We start from the raw sequence: 25,343 nt of genomic DNA on the forward strand, positions 1-25,343 counted from the left end.
AGAACGAAAAAAGACACAGAAATCCTAGGCAACACCTTCTTCCTTCAAGTAGTGGAGACTATTTATGTATCCTAAGTACAGTCTTTTCCCCTGACTAGATAGTGTACACTTTCAGCACAAGGAAAGAGGGCAAAGGAGTGACAATAATCCAAACTAGGAGGAGGGAGCTTCACCAGATGCTAGGAGCACTTCAGCATCTTCACGTACACATATTTGTGTCTGTGTGAAGTCGCGTCAAAGATTTTATGAGTCTCAGATCTTCTTTTGTTGAAAGGAATTGGCTCCTTTCCAACCAACATTTTAATTCGAGGCGTTCTCCAGCTTTATAGTACACTGTCAAGGAAGGACACTGAAATAAGAGGATATTTTAATTTAGACAGCACGATTGACAACTAAAATACCCAGAATTTGTATGCTGATAATCATGCTAGCATTACACATAAACTACAAGTTCAAAAGAAGTATTTATTGCTCTCTGTTGTGGTTGCTTTCTTGGGCACAAGAAATTATGGCGTAAATTGAGACATTGATGGGAGAGATTTAGGAGTAACTTGACCTTTCCTCATTGCTTCCTTTGCCAAAGGAAACGTGTTCTCAGAATTGAGCAACTAAGTAAAAGAGCCTCCTTCCAGAAAACCTACAAGTCCCTTGTAACACACAAAATATTTCCTTGAGTCTCTTTTCTGAACCATGGTTGTGACAGGGAAGGGAAACAGGAGCTGGTGGTTTGGAGGAGGGTCAGCTTCAGAGAGCATGTCCTCCTCTCCTAAGCACCGTCAGGATGGAAAGAAGGATTGTACAGTCCAAGATATCCCAGTGCTTTCTGGGCCATGCTGAAGCCTCTCTTCTTCCTTAAGGCCAGGGACTCTGTCCTTCCACCAATGGACAGACCCTGATGAGGCCATCAGCTCACCTGGCACCCCCAGTAGTTACTGCTAACTGATCCCTGACCATTGTTCTCTTTGTCCCTCACAGAACTTCCCAACATCATCTGTAACCTGCGTCATGTTTGAACCTTCCCATGTCGTTCAGCACACGGCTGTTTCTTTGGGGTCCGCCTTTTATCTGTATCACCCTCTCTGCCCCTGCCCCTGGCCCGGGCACACAGGGCTTAAGCTTGGTACAGATTCTAACTCATTCCTTGTCTACCATAGGTTTCCACAAATGATTAACCTTGCTCCTGTGGTACAGTGTGGTCAAAATTCCAATCTCAAAAAGGAAATTTGAGGAGGCCGGCCCTGTGGTAGGGTGGTTAAGTTTGTGAGCTCCACTTCAGTGGCTCGGGGTTTCCTGGTTTGGATCCTGGGCATAGACTTACACACCACACATCAAGCCATGCTGTGGCAGCATGCCACATAGAAGAACTAGAATGACCTACAACTATGATACACAACTATGTACTGTGACTTTGGGGAGAAAAAAAAAACCAGAGGACGATTGGCAACCGATGTTAGCTCAGGGCTAATAATTTTTTAAAAACAAGGAAATTTGAGACAAAATTTTAAGGCCTTCCTACCTTTTATAAGAAGGTGGTCAACAGACAATGTATACATTTTGAGATGAACCTTGATGTTTCCGAAAAGTTGAGGATAAATGAAATTTTGATAAATTCATTCTCAAATAGTTACTGTACACTTCTCATTTGATTAAGTCTGTACTCAGAAATTTTGGCAAATTTAAAAATGGGTCCTTCTTCATAAGTTAATTTAGCATAGGAAAGAAATCGCGTAAGCACAACGTCTGGTACATTGTAAGTGACTAATCAGTGTTTGAAGAATGAATGAATGAGCAAGTGAATGAATGCAATAAAGTTAACAGGCAAAGAACAACACACGAAAAGTTGAATATTATGGGATGTGTTCAGATGCAGCTTTTAATGATAGGGGAAATGGTTGTCATTTGTTGAACTAAAAACAGGATTTAATATTATACAGACTATATAATCTGAAGGTACAACCCTGCAAGTGTAAAGTGATACACAAAGAAGCTTAAGAATACTAAACACTGGGTGCTTAGTAAAATTACAGGTAATTTTAATATTCTTTATATTTTTCTGTATTTTCTATGTTTTCAATAATGAGCACATATTACTCCTAAAAGAAAATAGTTTGTTTAAAAAATGGTATAGACAGGAAGTGCTTTGAGTTCCCAAGAGACATCACTTTGGACTGGAGTTATTCGGAGAGCTTCTTGGGTGAGTGAATTCTGAGTTGGGTTAATGCAACTAGGATTGGAAGAAAGGTGGCAAAGTGTTTTAGGCAGGTAACCTGGCAGGAATGAGGTGAAATTCAGTGATATTTAAACACTCTTATGGAATATTTTTAGATGAACTTTTGTAAAGACAAGCATTACCCTCACAGCCTGCTGTCATTTTGTCTGTTTATATTTGGTGGCGGCACGGCTGACTGAATCAGTTTTGCACAGCTCTTCCATCATGGTACCCCACTAGTAAAGAGAAACAAATGTATCACCCCAAGAGACTTGGAGGCAGAACTTAAAGCATCCCTGAAAGCACAATATTCTGTCGCATTTTATCTTGAAATCTCGGGCATTATTTGCATTTTGCACTCTTATATATGTATTTGTGTTAATATAAAAATAATGCCTTTTCGCTTTGAACTATTGGAATAGTATTCGAAAAAGTGTTCTCCTAGGAGGCCATGCCATTTGCACTCATGACTTCTATATCCCCTTGGTAAACTAGCTACACATCCCCAGGCATATGCAAACGCCCATTTGAGAAGGATCAGGCTAGATGATCATTAAACCTTCAAAACATAAATTACTAATTTTGAATTTTTAAAAAGCAATGCACATTTTATTTGCTTCCATAAACAGTCATGAAAACCTGTTCGACAGAAGCAAAGTGAGTAGAAGCCAGATAATCAACATGCGGCTTGGCAAATTCATTTCTTTTTAGAAGAAAACAGGACATAATAGGTATTTTTGTTTGTTGGGAAAAATTTGAATTGCCTACATCTTGATTATCTACACAATGCCTCTCCCATCCCCTTACCTTTTTCTGTGGCCCCTTCCATTGTACTCTGTTGAATTTAGGATTTCTGACATGTGTGTAGTCATAAAATGCCAGGTTTTGATTAATGCACAATGATATTGGAAAGAGGTAGGATGGAACAAAATGAAATTTACTAAAAAATGTGGTTTTAAAAATGCTGCTTTCTACAGGAGTGACCTAATGTCTTTTCAGGGCTTTCAGTGCAGTTGTTTCCGATAATGCTCTGAGGATCTTCTGGATGGGAAATTTTAGGACTCCTGTGTGTAGCCAGAGTAGGGAAGGACCAGCAGAATTGCTCTATTTGATAAGGAAAAATGAAGTTACCCTGAGAACGCATTAAAGATTTGAACAAAAGGGACAAGTGTCTAATGTGAGAGAGACCTGGGAAAAGAGTGGCCCGCCAGGCTTAAAGAGGAACCAGCAGTGAGAAGCTCCTCATAGTATGACAGAATTCAGGGGTCAGCAAACTTTTCCCCTTAAGGGCCAGATAGTAAGTACTTTGGTTTTGTGCGCCATGCAGTCTCTGAGTCTCAGTGGCATCTACTCAACTCTGCTGTTGTATGGAAGCAGCCATAGACAATAGGTAAACGAATGAGTGTGGCCGTGTCCAGTAAATCTTTATTTTCAAGAACAGTGCCTTTTAATGCAGTGATTTCTAATATTGAGTTCTATGTTGTGTGCCACTTAGGGTTGAAGTATAACTTCCCTTTTCACCCCAAACATTTAGCAAATGGCTAAACATTTACTACACAACAACTTACAGTAAGGCTGCTGTGAATAGGTGGAATGAAGGGGTAAGGAATTGGAACAAGTCCAAGTGGAGGAGGACAGAGAGGAGAAGCAGTCACAGGAGGCCAGGTGAGGTCGAGAATTCAGAGAAAGTCGGAAAGCAGGGGACGAGGTAAAGCGAAGGTCTCCACAGGATCCCTAGAGATGCCGCACATCTAAGGGAAGCCGGAGGACTTGGAGGCTCACCCCAGTGGCAAAAGCTTGGCTTCCACCAGAAAAAGAAAAGCTCACTACTTCTCAAAGGTTTATAGCATAAATGCACAAAAACCTAGGAATGCTTTGAAAAAACCGTGCCTGTGCACAGCACTGACAGAGTCATCACCCCAAATCACTGGAAACAACATAATCCAAGAAAAAATGACAACAGTAAAGGCGTTTCCAGCTCCTGAAGTACTTCCTAACTTCTTAGGTATCAGTGATCCAGCTAGTGCAATATCATAGTCAAATCCTGTTTTCATTTTCTCTATTCCAGTTGTTGAGAACACTGTGAATTCAGTGTGTGCTTGTTACCTGCCATTCTCCCGATTTGTTTGCAGACTTTGAGGATGAACACAGCTGCTTTGTTGGGGATGTAAATGGATAATCACTTCTTTAGATTTTCCATCGGTATTATTGCTAATTGGTAGAGGAGAAAAAATAGGAAAAATATCTTAATTATTTAAGTTTTGAAAGAAATTAGTAGCTTTCATTTTGAAATTTAGGGCATACTTTGCCTCAATTTTCAAAATCTTTGCAAGATATCTAAAAGGAAAGACATAACCAAATTCCACCTTTCACGACTAAGTAAAAGCCTGGATTCGGAAATAATACTAAATACTACTATCCTCTACATTATGTCAGAAGACTCTAAATTGCTTGTAGACAAGTATCTGTGCCTTAAAACGACACATTTTACTATTTCCAAAGTAATTTTGATTAGTAAATATTGTTTACCACAAGATTGTGCCATTTAAACTTCACAGTGTAAATAGCTTTGCACTGCAGTCTTATGCAAGGCTTCCTTTTCCCCTTGTAGTGCAGATACAAATTCTGTTTTCTGTGCAGTTAAAACCTATGATTAGGGGAACAGCACTAGTTATCATGAAAGTATATGAAAACTGACAATAAAAGGAAGTATCTAGTTACTTTTGAATGTCAGTAATAACAATCATGTGTAAATCACAGTAGCCCACATTTTCTGACATTCATCTTAAGCAAGGCACTGTGTAGCGAGGTAGGAACTATTATCCCTATTTTACAGGCAAGGAAAAGGAAGTTTAGAGAGGATCAGAATCTTGCTCAGGGTCTCAGAACTAGTGAGTGTGAACACAGGTCTTACTGATTGCAAAGCCTGTGGTCTTACCTGGTCTGCTCCTCTGCCTCTGTGGGTGTTATTTGATAAGCACTTCATTTTACATAAGTGAAATGATAAATAATAGAATACAACACCTTTAGATTTCAAGTTTGCATTGGTTTTAGGGATTTATGAATGGAAACACAAAGAATTAACTCACTCCACCACTTAGCAGTACTTCCTCATTGCTCACTCACTCTTTACCCTCACGGAAATTAGAATGACAGCACCCCTGGAGACAAAGAGGACGACTGTGAGTCAGGAGCCAGTGTTCACAGGATGAGGAAGTGCAAACCTGAGAACCATGCATGCGGCAGAGTAGAGGGTTGTACAGTCAGGAGGCATGGGCTTCCAAGGAGCAGTGGTTAGAGGAAGAACGGCCTGAAAGAGGTCTTGGGTGATGAGTGGTACAGGGATGTGAGAGAATACCACCCTGGAGAGTGTGTGCTGAAGACGTGGCTCTCCAGTTGGTTGACGGGGTTAATGTGGACACAGGGTAATGCAGGGAGGCTTTAGAGAGAGGGGACGTGATAGTTTTATCCCTCCAAGCATCATACCAGTGACGTCTTTAAAGTTTTATCTATGAACAAGAAGCATGTTTTGTATAGAAATGGGGCTGGATGAGAGGGAGAAACAAGAGGCAAGGATAAATGGGCTCTGAATGGAGGAGTCCAATGGTATTATTCCTCAGCGATCAGTGCAGATTTATCTTGTTTAACATTTGTCATGAATTATTGATGTAGTAAATACACAGTGAAATATCAAATGTGCAGGTAACAGCATTTTTTCCACCAGTGAAATGTCAAGCCAGTGAGGTTAAATTGCGGAAAGAAGTTGCAAGTCTGTGTAAATGGACAGGAAAGTTTTCACTAAGGCCTAATATGGACAGAGGCCCTTACAGAAATATTGTAATTTTCTTACAGGCTAATAACACATAATAAAGTAAAAAAAGAAGAGATTACATACTGTTCTCTAGAAGGATACTGGCTTAATATACCAGAGTAGCTAAAACAAACCCAATAAAATGGAGGAAAAAAGGACAACTAAAAGACAAAAGGAAAGATTGCAGTTTTGTACTATACGCAACTCAGGATACTGAATTTCACTGAAATATAAACAGATTCATAATTGGGAACTAAAATTGTCGATGGAGTGGCCAAATGGGTTCAAGATTTTGAGTCAGATAATTAGGACTAAAGCCCTAACTCTCAACAACTTGCTACTGGTATGACTTTAAGCAAGTCACTGAATTTCTCTGCACCTTAGAGTCCTCTCTGCTTTGTGATAACCACATTATTAAGCCTACCTTCCTCACAGTGCTGCTCTGAGGACCAAAGAAGTCAATAAATGACAAAGCATTTTGTAAATGAACTTCTTAGCAGTTGCTATTCTTTTTTATTTTAAAGATTTTATTTTTCCTTTTTCTCCCAAAGCCCCCCGGTACATAGTTGTGTATTTTTAGCTGTGGGTCCTTCTAGTTAGGGCATGTGGGATGCCGCCTCAGCATGGCCTGATGAGTGGTGCCATGTCTACGCCCAGGATTCGAATCAGTGAAACCCTGGGCCGCTGCAGCAGAGTATGCGAACTTAACCACTCGGCCATGGGGCCGTCCCCAAGAGGTTGCTATTCTTATTATCAATCCTGACTACTGAACAAGTGGAGATCAAAAATCGTTAAATAAAAATTATTTTGAGTGCCTATAGTGGTCCCTGCTCACAGGGAGCTCATGGTTTGGGGAGGAGGATGGTGAGGAGTGTAGTGGAGACCAAGAGGACAAGAGATCATTTAACAGAGTGTGGGAAAGTCCACCGGGGTGCGGAGGGAGGAAATGCACAGAGTAATTAGACATCCTGAATCTGGGAAAGCTGAGACTTGAGGAGGCACATGAAATCATCAGTAATGTGATATAAGTCTAAAACAGATTGCTCACCAGGTTCAGTGTTAGTATCCTAAAACAATGAGCATCCTTGAAACTTGGGGTAAGTTTAGGACAAGTCAGAAATGTACTATTTGAATTGGTAGAGTATCGCAGAATTCCCTGAGAAGAGTGGCAATTATATCCATAAAAATCCTTACATCTTGGGACACAACACAACCCCTGGAGGATATCGCTAATTGATCATGACGCTGCTTTCTGCTGGATACTCAACACCACCTCAGCTGGGTGACGAGTATTTGTAGCTGGTTTTTCCCCTGCTAACATCACATTCTGGCCACTTCATTTCTGCTCCCCTGTCTAAATAGGGCATAAAATATTAATCTCCTTTTTTAAAAAAACCTAAGCAGTTTGTAGATTTACTAGAACTAAAATGAGAAAGAGAAAGAATACACACACACACAGAAATGATCTCACTTTAAAACCCTCCTCACTGAGGCCCATTCTAGCCATCATATTAAAAATTGCATGTCTCCCACACCCACATTCCCAGTCTATCTTACTTTTCATGGCTTTTTATCCCCTTTAATGTAATGAATGAGTAAATGAATGAATAAAGTGTCTTGATTCTAGTCTCTCTCCCTCCACTAGAATGCAGAGCCCAGAAAGGCAGGTGTCTTTGTCTGTCTTCACTGCTGGATACATAACAACCCTGAGAACTGTCCCTGGCACGGAGAGATGCTCAGGAAGTATTTGCTACATGAAGTGAGTGCTGAACACCACTCAAAAGTGTTAGCACAGATGAAACATCGGTAGTTTCTGAATTGTCTCCTGCATCAGAGGTGGACTTCAGCCTGCACCTTTCCAGGCCTGGTTTGATCCTGCGTCTCCCACAGAGCAGGCCATCTCCTTCTGCACTCTTCCATCTCTGTCAGTCTTTTTGGCTCTGAGGTAAACTGGTCTTCTGGCTAGATGACCACTAAGGTCCTCTCCCCTCTTATACTGCATGTCCCTCACATGGCTTCCTTTCTTTACTATGAGGACCTTTATGCCCTTCTCTTCCTGTGAGGACGGCTTGAGCTCCCGAGGAGACTACTCAGTCCTCCCCAGGGAGCTGCACCTGCTCAGCTGATCAGCTTCACCCACACAAGCAGGTATGACTAAGTGATTAATCAGCCCAACTGCTTCCAGAGGAGGGGCTTGTGCATTCTGATTATTTAAGCTTAGTGCCTCCTCCCTCTAATTTTCATCATGCATTATTTCTAACACAAAAATACATGGCACTTGGTTATAATCATCCCCTTGTTATTCCAAAAAGTGAAAGAGGCCAAAAATGAAAGTTTAGAAAATGTTTTGAAATTTTCATGGATTACACACATATAATAGGTTTAATTGCAGCTTACTTAGATGATCGGGAGGTTTGTTCCCTGACCTTTAAGGTTAAAGAGGACCGTGATTTTTTTCTGCCTTGTCCTGGTTGCCACTGCTCAGAGAGAGAATGGTTGTGCCATAGACTTTACACTTTTAAAGACCGTGGAAAAAAGAGGAGGCAGGTTTTAAGACATAGAATGCATGGAGAAATGGTACGTGATCTGAGGTTGTTTAGATAAGGCAAGATAATCATGTCTGAGGAACTAATTTTTATGAAATGGCATTGAATCTTAGTTATGCCTGAGGGTGACTAATAAGAGGAATGATCTTAAATTACATGGGTGAAACGAATCAATAGTTAGTCTTGGGAATTTGATCTTCCAGTAGATTAACCAGGAATAGGCCGTCCGGGATGAGGAAGGAAGTAGTTGGAAAGCAGGAGGTGGAGGATCATCTTGACTATCTAAGAGGAAGAGAGAGTCATTCGCCCTGGGTGGTTTTAACAGGAGACCAGTACAGAAACAGAAAATTAGAAGCCCCAACTACTTTAATTTAGCCTTAATTTTTTAAAAGACTAAATTTAAAAAATTAACCCATAAATTATAGCGGTACTAAATGAGAAACTTTAAGGGAAAAGGTTATTGACACAAGGACTTTTAAAAATAAAAAGCATCAGGCTACTTTCATTTTCTTTGTGTAATGAAGAAAAACAAAGTGTATTTACATGTCAAGGCACAAAATATAGAAAGTTAGGAAGGGTAAAGATTTAACTTAAATTTAAATCTCTGCTAATTATTTTATCATAAAATTGAGTTCCTGACTAGAATGTTTGTAAGAAGCTTTGCTGTGATATTCTGCTTTTAGAAAGTTTATATTGGCATCCTCTGTGAAATTTCCAAACTTCAATTTCTGTAAAGCTCCTTGTAAGAGACTGCATTTGTTCAGAACGTTTTGTATAAAAAGTTGTTTGCATAAAGTTATACACTTCCTCATGGGTATAGAGTTTGCTCCTCAAGTTTGTAACATTGATCTCATTGACTTCGAGCAAAGCCTCAATTTGTCCACACTGGCAGCCTGTGATATGTGTGCCAGTGGGACCCACCACCTAACTTCCAGAGCCCTGACAGGGTCTGTGTGTGGAGGTCAGAGTCTGGAATGTCTCAGCAAAACTGGGATACCAATGGCTTCATCAATACTTTTGTAAAAATTCCTTCTGCCCATTTTTTCTTTTGTAAAACTCCAGTCCTTCTTAAAATTTTAAGCTTTAGAAAAAGTGTTCTTTGTATCATACATAATTCTTTTAGTGTGACTACTTCTCTATCCATAACGTGCTTCAAGGGTCTTGGTTCTAACAGCTTATCTGTTTGTTCTAGATTATCCAATTTGTTGGTGTATAGCTTTCCATAGCATTCTTTTATAATCCTTTGTATTTATGTGGTATCTGATGTAATTGCTCCTCTTCTGTTTCTAATTTTATTTATTTGAGGCTTCTCTCTTTTTTTCTGGTGAGTCTAGCTAAAGGTTTGTCAATTTGTTTATCTTTTCAAAGAACCAGCTCTTCATTTCAGTGACTTTTTCCTATTGTTTTTTAAGTCTCTATTTCATTTATTTCCACTCTGATTTTTATTATTTCCTTCTTTCTACTGATTTTGGGCTTTGTTTGTTCTTCTTTTTCTAGTTCCCTTAGGTCTACACTTCAATTGTTATTAGAGAATTTTCTTGTTTTTTGAGGTAAGCCTGTATTACTATAAATTTACCTCTTAGTACTGCTTTTGCTCTATCTCTTAAATTTTGGTATGTTGTATTTTCACTTTCATTTGTCTCCAGGTATTTTTTGTTTTCTCATTTGATTTCTTTGTTGACCCAATAGTTGTTCAGTAGCATTTTGTTTACTCTCCACATATTTTTGGCTTTTCTGGTTTTCTCTTTGTAGTTGATTTCTAGTTTCATACTGGTAGGGTCAGAAAAGATGCTTGGTATTATTTCAGTCTTCTCAAATTTACTGGGACTTCTTTTATGGTCTAATATTTGATCTATTCTGGAGAATGTTCCATGTGCACTTGAAAAGAAAGAGTATTCTACAGTTTTGGGATGGAATTTTCTGTATATGTCAACTAAGTCCATCTGGTCTTAATGTGTCATTCGATGCCAAAATATCCTTATTAATATTCTGTCTGGATGATCTAAACATTGATGTAAGTGGAGTGTTATTGTCTCCTACTATTATTGTGTTACTGTCAGTTTCTTTTTTATGTCTGTTAATAATTGCTTTATATATTTAGGTGCTTCTATTTTTGGGTGCATAGATATCTGCAAGTTTTATTCTCTTGTTGGATTGTTCCCTTTATCATTATGTAGTGACTTTCTTTATCTCTTGTGACAGTTTTTGTCTTAAAGTCTATTTTGTCTGGTATAAGTACTGCTACTCCAGCTTTCTTTTCATTTCCATTTTCATGGAGTAACTTTTTCCATCTCCTCACTTTTATTTCATGAATGTCTTTAGGTCTGGAATGTGTCTCTTGTATGCAGCATATATACGGGTCTTGTTTTTTTATCCAATCAGCCACCCTATGTCTTTCAATTGGGGCATTTAGTCCACTGACATTTAAAGGAGCTATTGATAACTATGTACTTATTGCTATTTTGTTACTTTTTTTCTGGGTGTTTTAGTAGTTCTTCTCTGTTCCTTTCCTCTTCTCTTGCTCATCTCCCTTGTGATTTGATGGCTTTCTTTAATATTATGTTTGGATTCTTTTCTCTTTATTTTTTGTCTATTTATTATTATTTTTTGTGTATTTATTTACTGCATTTCTCATTTATGATTTCCATGATGTTCATATATAATAACTCTTGTAAATAGCAACCTACATGAAGCTGATGGTCTTTTAAGTTTGACCTCTTGCTAAAAGCTCTACACTTTTACTCCCCTCCCCCCATTTAATGTTTTTTATATTCATATTTTACCTGTTTTGTGTGTGGGTGTATCCCTTATCCTCTTATGATGGAGATAGATATTTTTAATACTTTTTTCTTTTGACCTTCATACTAGTTTTATCAGTGGTTGATCCACTACCTTTATTCTATATTTGCTTTAACCAGTGACTTTTTTTTTTGATAATCTTCTTATTCCTATTTTTTTTCTTTTCTTTCCCACTTAAATAAGTCCCTTTAACATTTCTTGTAAGGCTGCTTTAGTGGTGATAAACTCTTAGTTTTTGCTTGTCTGTAAGTCTGTTTATCTCTCCTTCCATTCTGAATGATAAACTTGCCTAGTAGAGTATTCTTGGCTGTAAGTTTTTTTCCTTTTAGCACTTTTAATATATTGTGCTACTCCCTTCTAGCCTGTAATGTTTCTGCTGAGAAGTCAGCCATATGGGTTGTCCTTTGTATGTAACTTGCTGCCTCTCTCTTGAAGCTTTTAGAGTTATCTCTTTGCCTTTAATTCTTGACATTTTAACTATAATGTGTCTTGGTGTGGGCCTCTTGGGGTTCATCTTGTTTGGTACTCTCTGTGCTTCCTGTAGCTGGAAGTCTGCTTTCTTCCTTAGGTTGGGGAAGTTTTTAGCGATTATTTCTTCAAATAGGTTCTCTGCCCCTTTGTCTCTCTCTTCTACTGGGACACCTATAATAAGGATATCAGTATACTTGATGTTGTCCCACAGATGCTTAGACTGTCCTCATTCTTTTTTCTTTTTTCTGTTCAGCATGGTTTATTTCCTTTACTCTTTCATCCTGAGTGCTGATCAATTCTTCTGTGTCATCTACTCTGCTGTTGATTCCCTCTAGTGAATTTTTCATTTCCATTATTGTATTCTTCAGTTCTTATTGGTTCTTTTTTATACTTTCCAATTCTTTCTTGACGTTCTCACTGTCCATCTATTCTTCTCTCAAGATTATTGAGCATCCTTCTGATTATTAGTTTGTCTCTTTATCAAGTAGATTGTTTATCTCTGTTTCCTTTAGTTCTTTTTCTGAGGATTTGTCCTGTTCCCTTATTTGGAACATATTCCTTTGTCTCCTCATTTTGCCTAGTTCTCTGTGCTTATATATGTGTATTATGTAGATCAGCTACATTTTCAAAATCTGGGCCTGGCTGATTCATTCTGCTCTCCACTCCCTCCTCTCCTCACCATCCCACACTCCTCACTCCAGCATGGTCATCATAATACCACCAACTGGGACACAATGTGGCCCATCTAGAACCCATCTATTATTCATTCACCCAGCAGGTAATTTTGTGTCTGACATTCACAACAAAGCCATGCCAACAAGCTAAAATTACTGTTACTATAGAAATATGGAGGTTCTCACCTAGATATTCTGATCTATCTGGAGCATGGGGAAATGTGCACTGACTAACAGAACCAGAAATTTCACAGCGAGGGGCAGGACTGCTTCAAATCTCATTCCCTTGGCTGTCACTTGTGCAGTTGATGGTGCACTCTCCAATGAGGTTGAAATTCATCCCTCTGTCTGGGTAGGGGTCACATGTATAAGCAATTTCTTTTCCATAGGGGATGTCTCCCAGAGAAGTTCTTGTGTAGTTCCTGATAGCCAGATTGGGACAAAAGATTTCTAGAAAGAACACAGAGCTTTAGCTTCCATTAGAGTTTCAAGAAAAATGATTATACAATAATGGAGCCCTTCCTTCTTCTAGAAACTCCCAGATGCAGCTTTATCCTGTCTCCCCTCCTACTCCTCTGATCACTTGTTCTTCTCTACTCTCCTTCAGGCTCCTTGCCTGCTTCTAGACCTGCCAGTAGGGGAGCCCCTTACTGCTCAGCCCTAGGCAATACCCTCCCCATTGGGTGGCCTCTCCCTGGGGATTTTGCCTACTATCAGGGCTTGAGCTGTGACCTAGATTCTGAGGACACCTCCATCCTCCTATGGGTTCCAGATCTACATTTCCAACAGTTTACATCCTTTCCACTTAAAGTGTGGTCTAGGGACCAGAAGCATGGGCGTTCCCTCGATGCTTGTTAGAAACACAGACCCCCAGGCCCCACTCAGACTTCCTGAACCACCCAGACTTCAGTTTAACAACATCCAGATGATTCCTGCACACAGTAAGGTTTAGGGAGCATTAGTCTATCTGATCCATATGGACACCCCACTGTAGCTCAAGCTCAACATATCTAGCCTGAAGGCAGACTCTTCCTCCAAAATGTGAATTTCTTTTTTGTTTTCCATCCCAGTGAATAGCTTCTTCTAGTGCATGGAGGTGGGAGGAGGGCTGGGAGGTCAACATCTCCACCATGTGGCTATCTCAGAAAAGAAAATGTTTATACAACACTGGTGCCCTGGGACTGCATTATGAATACAATTTTTTCTATGAAGACATTACTAAGGTGGATGCAATTTAAATATATAAGGCATTTTCTGAGAAGAAACTAACTAAGGTGAGACTTAAACGACAGTTTCTTATAAAAGTCCAAAAGACCCTCCAGGTAGCTAAGTTTTTAATCATTTTGGAAGGTAATTAATTTGTTTTTTTCAGCAACCATTTGCTAGCCTACTTTATGTGAGGGCATTGTAAGAGTCCTGGGTTGACCATTGGGCTCTTTATAGCCAGATTAATCTCTCTGAGATCACAGCTTGGCTCACAGCTGTAGAACACTTCCTGCCCAGTGAAAGGTCATCCTTATTTCTTGGGGTGTGCTTACCATGCCGGATTTCTGGAGGCAGCTGGCACACTGTGGAAACAACAGATCCAAAGTTTTTGTCAGTTATAGGAAAATGTCTTTTGCTGCACCCTCTGCCTGCCACGGAGCTTAAAAATCCTAATAACAGACTATAGCTTTTAAAAGAAAAGGTCCAGCAAGCCTTCAATGTTTTTCGAGTTTTTATTTCCTCCAAGCTATCAGGTGTAATTTTTTCCAGCTTTTAGTGTATCGGTTTCTAGCAGTTCTCTCTCTGAGACTAATTTGATGCTTCTAATCTGATATGGATTTGGAAGAGATTCCCAAGCTTGTCAGAACCATGCGAATAAACAAAGTGAAGGCCTTAACGCATCAAACAATGATTGACTTCCCATACTTGCTTTTAACTGTGTGTTTGTGTTTATCCAAAGTTTACTTATATACTTATTTTCAGCTTTCTGTGTTTCAGGAAGGCTGAGTTTATTGGATGTCTGAGTTTTATACACATTGAATGTTCTTATAAAGTTCCACCATAATCCCATAAGATGTCCAATAGTTTTCTAGCAAGGTGTTTTAACAAAATCCAAATTAAAATGAACAATTTTAAATCATTAGGGAAAAGCGATGAAAAAAGTCTTGCTTTTTTTTAACAAACAGAGCAGAATAAATCAGTAATGTCTTGGTCTATAAAACACTTTTTATCTATTTATCAATTTCTGAATCTTTGGTATGTTTTATTTAAGTGGGCGGTTTTGAAATTTAGGGCACCTCAGCTCATCATTTCAAATATTGACTCACCTCTCTGCACCATACTAACTTATCATATAACTCTGTTTTATTTTTTTCTATAACACATCACTTTTTAACGTACCTTTTTACATATTCTATTTTATGTTTGTTTACCTATTTACTTTCTTGTTCATCGATGCCTCCCCAAGTAGAAGATTGAACTCCATGAGAGCAGGGATAAGACCTTCCTGTTCAGTCCTCTCCCCACATGGAAAGTCCTGGCCCATGGGAAGCCCTTCCTCAGTAAATACTATGGACTAAATAACAGGCTGAATAAGTAGTTTAGAGATGTGGGGGGATTAAAGGACATAAACATTTAAGAGAGTTTACCCCATGATGGTGAAACTAAAATATAAATGAATAAATAAGTTTTGGTGTAACTTTATGTCATCTAATTTCTCCCCACATATTCCCCACAAAATTCAACATTGACATTAAATTAGTAATTTACGGATTAGTAACATAAACACATGATGTATAAGACCTACAAGACCCCTTTGAAATTCTTCCAACAAAGAAGTATTTTATCAGTATTTTAGTTAAAAAAGATCCAGACAACAGGTGATTCCACGAGGCAAAACACGCTGGAAAAAAAAATAAGGGGGATATCCAGGCTGCATAGTTGTTCCTTCTACTCACGCTCACACACAGGAACACTGCTGTTCCAAAGGCTTTTCATTCCAACCAAGACACAACGACTAGTGGAGCTGCCTTTTAATCGGAACCTAAAGAAAAATAAGGGTGAGCAATTTCCATCTCTCCCTTCATCTCATCAGTGATAGACGCTCAGCTTTCTCATTTCAGCCTAAATACCATTTGGTTCTTAGGTTCAGGCCCAGCTGAAAGTCTCAGTTCATTAGGGACTTGAATTCAGTAGCTGGCAGAAACTCAGAAGCCAAATTATTCTAAAGAATCACAATATCCTGTGACATGCAAGGCAATCAGAACTTGTACATCTAATAATCATACAGACATCATAGCCCAGTGTCACCTACAGGAGTCACTGAACACAGGCTGCACTCCTTCCTGTGCGCTAGACCCACAGCCGTCTCGCACTGACAGCCCTCTGACATCCCACTTAGTCTCATTAATCAGTCGTGAGGAAGAACAGCTCTCCATCTGGGTGAGCAAAGCAAAGAACATCTGGAAAGGGAACAGTATTGTTCTTCTTGCCACCACTTTTGTAATGGCCAGAAAGAGAGTCACAGAAGCATATGGGCCAAATGTTCTAGGAAACAAAGAGGGATGAGAGAAGGAGTGTTTGCCACCCTGAACGGCCCAGCTTGTTATCGGATATAGTTGTCCTTCTGAAATCTGCTGATCATTATTGGGTGGTAGGCTTTGTCAATGTCAAAAATTCCTTGAAAATTATTAAAATATCTGTTGTATTGCTCAATCTCATTACCTCCCACAGACAGATAGTGCAGACCACCGTGAGTATAAGATCCACACAAACATCTAATAATACTATCTGAAACAATAACATTGGCCATTAGATCCCAGTGTCAAAGACATTATTTATGTGAAGATATATGATTGGATTAAAAATACTTATCCATACACTGTTACACATTCCACTATTGACTGGTTTTAAGTTTCCTGAAACCATGTTGCCTGACATCACATTCCAAACAATTTTTGTCGCATACATCAAATTTTTTACCAACAAATATTCCACATAATTACATTTTCCTGCCTCCAAACAGCTCTTTACCCATTTACTTCAAGTTCCAACCATGAATTCAAGGTCAGTGTCTATATTTATGTTTGTACTTGACCTTCACTACATGTGCCATTTTCTTTATCTCCTGATAGTGGTGTCACTGAGTCCTTACCCTTATTTCAAACCTACCAAAAAATTAACCTCCCTGGGTACTTCTTTTCCATTGGTCAGCCCCACTTTTTAGATTAATCCTTGAACCCAAGAGAGTGACTATCCAGTGCTGAGTCCCTGAGTCTCTATTTCAGGTCACACTCACCACTCATCACAAATGAAGGACACTTTTGCCCCGAACTGGAGATTAAGTGGAAAGTGCACATGGCCATTAGACAGTTGGTCCAGGAATTCAGCACATGATTTCACTAGAATGGAAAAAACTGAATAAGATTGCTGTACGAGGGACAAAGAGACTGACTGCAAACCAGATGAGAGTGTAGGCACCTGCACATCTCAGGGCTGCAGGGCTCCAGTCTCCCTGGGGCGCACAGTGCCGAGAAGCAGCCCCTCTGAGATCACAGCTGGGCTCACAGCTGTAGAACACTTCCTGCCCAGTGAAAGGTCATCCTTATTTCTTGGGGTGTGCTTACCATGCCGGATTTCTGGAGGCAGCTGGCACACTGTGGAAACAACAGATCCAAAGTTTTTGTCAGTTATAGGAAAATGTCTTTTGCTGCACCCTCTGCCTGCCACGGAGCTTAAAAATCCTATTAACAGACTATAGCTTTTAAAAGAAAAGGTCCGGTAATTCAGTTTTACTGAATCAGCAAACTGAAGTGTTAGAGCAGAGCTGTGACTAGGCCCAAGGTCTCTCTAAACAATTTCTCTGTTTTTTCCTACTGAAATGTTCCTAAGACTACAAGCAGAATATTCCTTTTGCTCTCCAGTACTGGCCATCCAGGACAGAACCGTGAGTGCTGGTGGCTGGTTCTGCTCTCACACTTCCTAGAAAGGTAGGCTCTCTGGCAACAACAAGAGACACCTCTGCCCAAGTCTCATCTGACAGACCCCCTCACCTCGCTCACTGTACAGTCAGTCACACGTCCCCCTTCAGTTTTCCTCCCAGCTCCTCTTTCAGAACTGTAAGCCCCCTTCTGGTCCCTATGTGCCAGCCTGGATTCTTCCCCCTCCACTGCTCAGCCAGCCATTTCAGCACAAGAGGACAAGGGAAGCCATCACGAACACGATCCCCTTAAAAGAAAAAAGCCATAGAACTTCTGAAGAGAGAAGATATTGCTTAGAGCATTTTTTTATTCATCCATAGCCCAGTTGGTATGTGCTCAGGGCATCACCCTCAAGCTGAACCATATATACAGTCATGAGCCACTTGATGGGGATACATTTTGGGAAATGTGTTGTTAGGCAATTTAGTTATTGTGTGAACATCACAGAATGTACTTACACAAACCTGGATGGTATAGCCATCTGTATATATCTAGGCTTTGTGGTACTGATCTATGGACCCTCTATTGTATGTGTGGTCCATCACTGACCAAAACACCATTATGCAGCACATGCCTGTAACAGAATAAAAATTAAAAAAATCTTTGCTGTATTTGAGCCAGTCATTTCTCCTTTCTGAGCTTCAGAGTTTTTAGTAAAAACGTGGGAGAGTTGGAACAGAATGCCTGAAGTCTAAGGCCTTTTTAACCTGATGCTAACATTTAGGTCCTGTGGCTCATTTACCGACTGACCCTTCCGATGATAGATCTATGTCACTGTTATCATACATTGTATTCATCATACGTTTCACTATACATTATCATTAGGCTCTGCCATCAGAAGGGCACTTGAATTCTAGGCCTCATTCTGTTATTTACTAGCTCTGCGACCTGGGAAAGGTTATTTAACATCTCTAAGACTCAGATTTCTCAATGTAAAATTGGGATAAGAATAGCTCCTACCTCATGTGTTTGCTCTAAGTATTAAATTAAATATTGCATATAAAATGTGTGTGTTACAGATGACACAGAGTGAGCCAATACTTTTTGACACTTATTATTGTCAGAGATGACATAGTAACGTTTAGGGTGTTGATAACAATTTCATCGTTCTTGTGCATGCATACACACTCATAAACTCACCTTCTTTAATTTCAACAACTCTTATCATTTACACTCCTGCACAGACCCCCAGCAGAGATGAACAGATGAAACTCACCCCTGGAACAGCTTGGCAGCTCAGGCACCCATGTGTTGTTGGCCCAGCATTGCAGTGTGGGATGCTTTCATGACAAAGCCAGGCTGACATGTAAATCTCACAATCACATTTAAGGAATATAAACTCCTACTTCCAAATAATCTAATTCCATTTTCAACTTCTGGAGTGTACTTATTAGCAGAAACACACTGAGGAGGAGGGCTGCTCCAAATACCCAGTTGATTGTCTTTGCTGGTACAGGATATTGACTACTCTTCCACGAAGTCAAACAGCTTTTCTCTATCTGGCCCAACGAGACAACACAGTGACCACTGTTGCATATTGAAAAGCATTTCTATTGCTGCTGTAGTAGTCTCCATTGCATATGGCTGGGGGTGGTCACAAGGTAAACCTGGAGAAAGGGAGAGTGTGGTAAACAACAGCTTAGCTTTTAATTGTTTTTAAGATAAGTTTTTTAACAGCAGTTTTAGGTTCAGAGCAGAATTGAGGAGAAGGTACAGAGATTTCCCACATCATCCAGCTCTCACACATGCATAGCCTCCCCCATTATCAACATCACTGCATCAGAGCTGTACATTTGTGACAATTGATGAACCTACATTGACGCATCATAATCACCCAAGTCTCTAGTTAACATGAGGGTTCATTCTTGGTGTTGCACATTCTGTGGGTTTGGACAAATGTGTAATGACATGTATCCATCATTATGATATCATACAGAATATTTTCACTGCCCTAAAAATCCTCAGTGCTCTGTCTTATTAATCCTACCCCCACCCCAACCCCTGGCAACTGCTGATGTGTTTACTATTATTTTCTTTTGGTGAATACTTATGCATACAATGAACACATTCATTGTAGGAAATTTGTAAAATATGGACAAACAAAAAGAAGAACACAATACTGGTCCCAAAATAACTATTCTTAACAATTTAATGTATATCATTTCAGATATGTATATGTGCTCATGAACGTATGTCTATGGATATATTTTATACATTGTCATATTTGGTGGCTGAATTATACTCAGGAATGTAGATATATAGATCCACTATCTAGTTCTACTTGGATGAGGCATCTCAATTTATAATTCATCATGGTACACTTTATACTTTTCTTAAAACTTTTCATACTTATTTTTAATGTCTTATTTCTTCTGTTAGCTATTTTAAAACCTTGCTGAACATTTAGACTTTTAACTTTTTCCATGGTCATAAATATTCTTGTATTGAGTGTCTCTGAACCAAAATCACAGGAAAATTCCATGATTATTTTGTTGGGATAAATTCTGGGAAATGGAATTGCTAGGTCAAAGGATATTTGCATTAAGTCTTTTGTATATATTGCTCATTAGCCTTCCAGGGATTTCTGGCCACTTTTACTGCCATCAACTCTGTGTGTGATACTGATTTCTTCATAGTTTTAACACTTTACCAGTTTGCAATCAGTCATTCTTCCATGTTCCTCAAAGTCTTGAGGTTCAATTTACAATACCCCATTGACAAGATGGGCAGTCAACTAATCAAGGACAAATACAACTAGGGTATGAGCCTGGAAGAATTTGAAGGAAGAATAAAATGCAGAATGACCGGAGGCTTGGGGGAAATTGCTAAGAATTATAAGACCTTCTTTCATCATTCAGAGTAAGAATAATAAGGAAGGAAGCAATCTACTTCTTGGGATTGTAATTTAATTTTCTCTAACGTCTTTTAAGTTTAATCACTAGGAGAATGATCTTTATACTGGAAAGGTTTTACTATCAAAACAGGAAAGTAGGGTGATTTTTATGTGAGTTCAACTCCACCTTTTCAGATAAATTACCTCTTAAAATAGAGAAACACCAGAAGAACCATGCAGCATGTGACTCCAATTTTCAAATATCTGAGAGACAGCCCTGTGTGAGATGGATTGGATTTCTTCTTTGTAACTCCAGGGGCAAATATGGATCAAATGGAGGGAATTGTGAGAAAAAACATTTCAACTGACTCTTACAAAGAGGTGCCTCCTTATCCCAAGTGACGTCATTGCCTGAGAGGAGACAAGCAGCAGATGGGGAGCCAATGAGTCGACACCTAGAAGCAAAGAATGAAAAATGATTGTACTCTATGCATATTTCCCACTTAAGCCACCATGAAAAATTAATATCAGGTAGATGTTACAAATGACAGGACAGATTAAAACATGGGAGACTTCAAGAAAGAAACCCCATTTCCATCTGAAAATTGGTCCTTTATTTCTAAGGACAGGCTTAAATTCTTCCCTCTTTAATCCATCTTCATTCCTGGTCTCACAACTCAATGAAATGATTCTCTTATTCATGATGGGACACTTTTGTACTTATCTTTGAGAAACCCCACAGAGTTGTTTTATCCATGTGTACTTCCATCTAGGAAATTATAAGCTCCTTGATTAGCATGGAAGATGTCTTATTGAAATATATACACGCTAGCACCTTGCCTAGAGACTTTCAAGGATGGAGTATTCTGACTTTTGACCTTATGGAGGCTGCCCTTAATGTACTCACTACAGCTAATTTAGAGAATTGGAGTAAAAAGGCAAAGCAGTTTCCAGCCTATCTATAGCTGTAAAAAACTGAATATCTTTCAAGTTGTTGTAAGACACAAATATGCAGTAGTGATTATGTTGTATTTTTTCCTGACCTGATTTCCCATCTCTGTGAAGTTCTTTCACTGGTGCCCACTTCTTAGGTCCCCTGAGTGTTAGAAATTTGGGTAGCCATGAAGCTAAACCATTGTCCAAGAAGAGCCATGAGATTCCTTTGCCTGTGTGCAACATAACACACCGCAGAGAAGTATGATGAAACAGAGTTCATTAAATAAGATCCTGGATGGGAGAATTAGGGCCTGGATGTGGTGACATTTCCATCTTTTTCTTTTGTTCATGCATTTTGAACTATTTTGCAGTAGAAGGAATCTATGAAGTCATTTAATCAATCAATTAATTATTTAATGTCACTTAATAAGTCAATTAATAAAAGCAGCACACAGATATGATTCTGTAATAGCCTTCATTTTTAAAAAAGAAATTTAAAATAGAATTTTTTTATTATAAAAGTTAACATATATTCATTCTAGACAAATTTAGAAGCAATGAATAACCCAAAGGTCAAAAAAACCAACATTCATAATTCTCATAAACCCTCATCACAGTTCATTTTTTGCTATGGATCCTTCTAGTCTTTTTATCTAAAAATACACATATAACCCAGATGTCAACTAGGCAAGAGCTGATTAAATGGGACACAAGCACCAATTCCATATCTGTAAAGCACAGGTTCCCATCTGCCCTCACCACCCTTCCAACCATGAGTTCTTAGGTTTCTGAGGGCTGACTTCCTCAAGTTTCTCTCTGTTTCTACGCCTCTATGTCCACATCTGCTGGCTCAGGGTGGTATGTACAATATTCAGCTGAGAGCCAAAGCTCTTTGTGAATTTCTGTAAAAAATCCACTCACTTTTAAGTATCTTATGACTTTATTTCCTTTACTGAAGATTTGGAGGGGCTTATATTTTGAAGAATGTCTCTAGCCACACTTTTGGCTCCTCTTTCCCTAAACCTCCCTCTTTAGCATAATAACTATCTCACACCTATTTGTAACAGAATTGTTCTACCTATATTTAGTCCCCACTTTTTCTCCAAATAGTTTCCCAAACAAACGCATTTTCTTTCTTAAGAGGATGGGTAAAATTTTAATCTTTTTAAAACTTTATGCTTATATAGTTATAATTTAAACCCAAATGTTTAAACTTATATTGTATATGGTTTTATAAGTTGTTTAATAATTGTAGACTACATGTGAAAAATTTCTCCATTATTACGTATTACTCCACGACATTTTTAGCGGTGTTTATTGGTTATTACTTGGATGGACCCTAATCTATATAACTAATTTCCTATTATTAGAAGTTATTATTGGAAGTCTTTTTGACTGTTAGGAAAAAAAGACTACAATGTACATTCTTGTACACATGAAAAGAAATGAGATGGAAGCTTCATTAACTTCAAATACTTCAAAGAAAGCTTGAGGATTCACATCTTAAGGGCTACCCAAGAGAGGTTTGTAGATTTGAGTGAAAGGCTATGCAAAGTAAGTCATGGCAGTGCACCCTTCTCTGACTCTATATTACTACGAGGTTTTGTCAATTTGCCAATCTAATAGGCAAATGTGGCATTCCATTTTTAAACTGTACTTCTCATATTATACGTTTTCTTTTGTAGATTTCTTCCCTTTGAAGCTGAACTTTTTCATATGTTTATTTGACTTTTTTCCATTTCTGTCTTGCAAGTTATTTGTTTGTAATTCTTTACTATTTTTCTACTTGGGTATTTGCTTTTTATAATTGACGTATAAGAGCTTTTTTTATCTTTCCCATTTGATGTCTATCTTTCAATTATTTTTGCATGTACAAAGGTGTTTTTTCTTGATATTCAGTTTTATCAAGCTTGTCCATAGTAGAATTTTCCCTTAATATATGCCTATAGAGGTTTCAAATCAGAAACATATTTGCCTAATTATTCATCTAGTGCTTTTGTGGGTTTATACTTAACATTTAATCCTTAATCCATATGGACTTTGCTTTGATGTGTGACATGAGGCAGGGATCTAACTTATCTTTTCAGATATTTGCCTTATTAATGAATAACTCCAGAAATTCAAAGAAATCTTTCTCTATACCTTGGTCATACAAATTTTCCGTTTTTCTTTCAAAGCTTTATAATTTTTACTTTCACAGCTCCAATTAACTTCAATGTATGGTGAGAAGTGGTTTTTAATATTAAATTATTTTTAAAAAATATTTATTCTTTCTAGCACCTTTTACAGAAAAGTCTTTTATTACTCCAGTGAAGAGTATTGGTGACTTCTTTAAAAAAAATCAAATAATCGTATATGTTTGTGGGTAATTATTTTTACTCTACTCTTTCATATTGATATATTTGTGTTGTGTTTAATTCCACCAATACAACAGTGTCTTAATTACTGTAGCTTTGAAATCTAGTAAAGTGAGTCCTCCAACTCGGTTCTTCTTCAAGGTTGTCTTGGCTGTTCTAGGTACTTTGATTTCCGTATATGTTTTAAAATTAGCTTGTAACTTTCCCCCCAAAATGCCTGCTGCGTTATTAATTGAAATAATGTTGATTTGACCTTCTAACAATATCGAATCTTTCAATCTATGAATTTGATATAATTTTTCTATCTATCAAGGTCTTTAACTTCTCTCAGCACTAGTTTTCAGGGGTCTTCATTGTATGTGTTCTTAAGCAGTTAGTGATTGTGTATGTTAATCTCTGTTGTGTTTATTGAATTTCATTTTCAAAATACTCAGTGCTAGTAAGGAGAAATAGATTATTGTATGGATGCTATTGAGGTACAACTTAGGTACAACAGACTGCACCACTTTAAAGTTTAGAAGTAAATGCATTTTGACGGATGTAAACACTAATGAAGCTACTGCAACCATCAAGATGCAGGGCATCTCCATTATCTCACAGCATGCCTTGTGCCCCTTTGCAGTCCGTCACTTGCTCAACCCTCAGCCTCCAACAACCACTGTTATCATAGATGGATTTGAATTTTTAACAACTTTATATAAATAGAACTATACCTGTACTCTTTTGTGTCTGCATTCCTTCATGCAGCACAATGATTTTAAAATCCAGCCATATTATTCCATGCATCAGTTCATGCCTTTTTTTTGCTAAGTAGTATTCCTTTGAATGAATATATCTTGTTTATTTATACATTCACCTGAACAGTAATGGATATCTGTGTATTTTCCAGGTTTTGGCTATTATGAATAAAGCTATTATCGATACTCATTGTGCAGATTGTTGTGTGGATGTATTGTGTAAATACCTATGAGCAGAATGGCTGTTCATATGACTGGCATATATTTAACTGTGATTCAGCTTTTCAAAGTGGTTTTACCATTTTTCATTCCCACAAGTGTAGGAGACTTTTAGTTTTACATCCTCACAACGTGTGATATTTTCACTCTTCTTAGTTTTAGCCATGATAATGGACATGTAATGGTAACTCGCTGTATTATTAATTTCCCTCATGGCTGAGTTCAGTATCTTTTCATGTGTTTTTTGGCCATTTACATATCTTCTTTTTTTTTTTTTAAAGATTTTATTTTTTTTCCTTTTTCTCCCCAAAGCCCCCCAGTACATAGTCGTATATCTTCCGTTGTGGGTCCTTCTAGTTGTGGCATGTGGGACGCTGCCTCAGCGTGGTTTGATGAGCAGTGCCATGTCCGCACCCAGGATTCGAATCAACGAAACTCTGGGCCGCCTGCAGTGGAACGCATGAACTTAACCACTCGGCCAAGGGGCCAGCCCCTACATATCTTCTTTTGTGAAGTATTTCAAGTCTTTTGACCAATTCTTTCATTCATTATTAGACTTAATGATATATTCTAGAGACAAGTCCTTTGCTGGAAATAAATATAATTTCTCTTATTCTGTGGCTTCCCTTTATGTTCTCTTAATAGATTCAATTTTGGATATACGTGTTTACATAAATATATGTATATAGGATTATTACTTATAAATATATCTCATCACTATATATTTATATAATATGTATATAAATACATTTAATATCTTCTCTAAGAAATCATTGCCTAACTCAAG

The 25,343-nt window shown here is 38.3% G+C and overlaps 1 pseudogene; it reads right to left on the reverse strand.

The window, feature by feature from the left end:
- Nucleotides 1-299: 299 nt before the first annotated feature.
- Nucleotides 300-25,343, reverse strand: part of LOC124249707 (complement component receptor 1-like protein) — a 98,165-nt pseudogene continuing 73,121 nt past the window's right edge.

The sequence above is a fragment of the Equus quagga genome, chromosome 13 (assembly GCF_021613505.1).
Source record: "Equus quagga isolate Etosha38 chromosome 13, UCLA_HA_Equagga_1.0, whole genome shotgun sequence".
Lineage (NCBI taxonomy): Eukaryota > Metazoa > Chordata > Mammalia > Perissodactyla > Equidae > Equus > Equus quagga.